General features: G+C 48.3%; 1 non-coding gene across 1 annotated transcript; it reads left to right on the top strand.

The window, feature by feature from the left end:
- Positions 1-299: 299 nt before the first annotated feature.
- Positions 300-406, top strand: LOC112438768 (U6 spliceosomal RNA). The gene has a single exon (XR_003027127.1). It is a non-coding gene; the product is annotated as a U6 spliceosomal RNA (small nuclear RNA).
- The last annotated feature ends 500 nt before the right edge of the window (positions 407-906 follow it).

Raw genomic sequence — 906 nt, 5'->3', positions numbered from 1 at the left:
CCAAAGTGCTAGGATTGCAGGTGTGAGCCACCGTGACCGGCCAGTTTGAGTGCTTTCTATCAATCCACTTTTGTCTCCTGACTCTTCCTCCTCTTCATAGTATTGAGTCCATCTAGTGAGTTTTAAATTTTTGTTATTGTATTTTTGTTTTAAAATTTCCATTTGAGTCTAGGTGCAGTGGCTCATGCGTGTAATCCCAGCACTCGGAGGCCGAGGTGGTCAAATAACTTCAATTCAGGAGTTTGGGACCAGCCTGGGTGACATGGCAAGACCCTCTCTCTACAAAAAACACAAAAATTGCGCTCTTTTCGGTAGCACATGTACTAAAATTGGAACGATACAGTGAAGATTAGCATGGCCCCTGTGCAAAGATAACATGCAGATTCGTGATGCATCCCATATACTTGCCACAGTCTGCTGCCTGCTACTTCGCTTTGCTTCCCTTCCCCGGATCCTGCCATAACGTCACAGGGCCCATGATGCCATACCCTTTCCATGTTCGTCTCCCATTGCACCACTAAGGTTGGAGACTGGAGAACAATCTGGCTATCCCCACTCAGGCGTGGCACCTTGCCACCTGCCCCCTCGTGCAACAATAAATAAATTTTAAAAAATACAAAAAATTAGTCAGGCATGGTGGTACACAACTTTTAGTCCCAGCTACTAGGGAGGCTGAGTTGGGAGGATCACTTGAGTCCAGGAGGCAGAAGCTGCAGTGAGCTGAGACTGTGTCACTGCACACAGCCTGGGCAACAGAGTGAGACTCTGTCTTAAAAAAAGAGGGCTGGGCATATGTACCAGCTACTTAGGAGGTTGAGGCAGGAGAATCGCTTGAACCTGGGAGGGGGAGGTTGGAGTGAGCCAAGATCGTGGCAGGGCACTCCAGCCTGGATGACAAGAGCCAAA

The sequence above is a fragment of the Pan paniscus genome, chromosome 19 (assembly GCF_029289425.2).
Source record: "Pan paniscus chromosome 19, NHGRI_mPanPan1-v2.0_pri, whole genome shotgun sequence".
NCBI classification, from domain to species: Eukaryota; Metazoa; Chordata; class Mammalia; order Primates; family Hominidae; genus Pan; species Pan paniscus.
The sequence above is the reverse complement of the archived record's forward strand: the minus strand, read 5'-3'. Positions and strand labels throughout refer to the sequence as shown.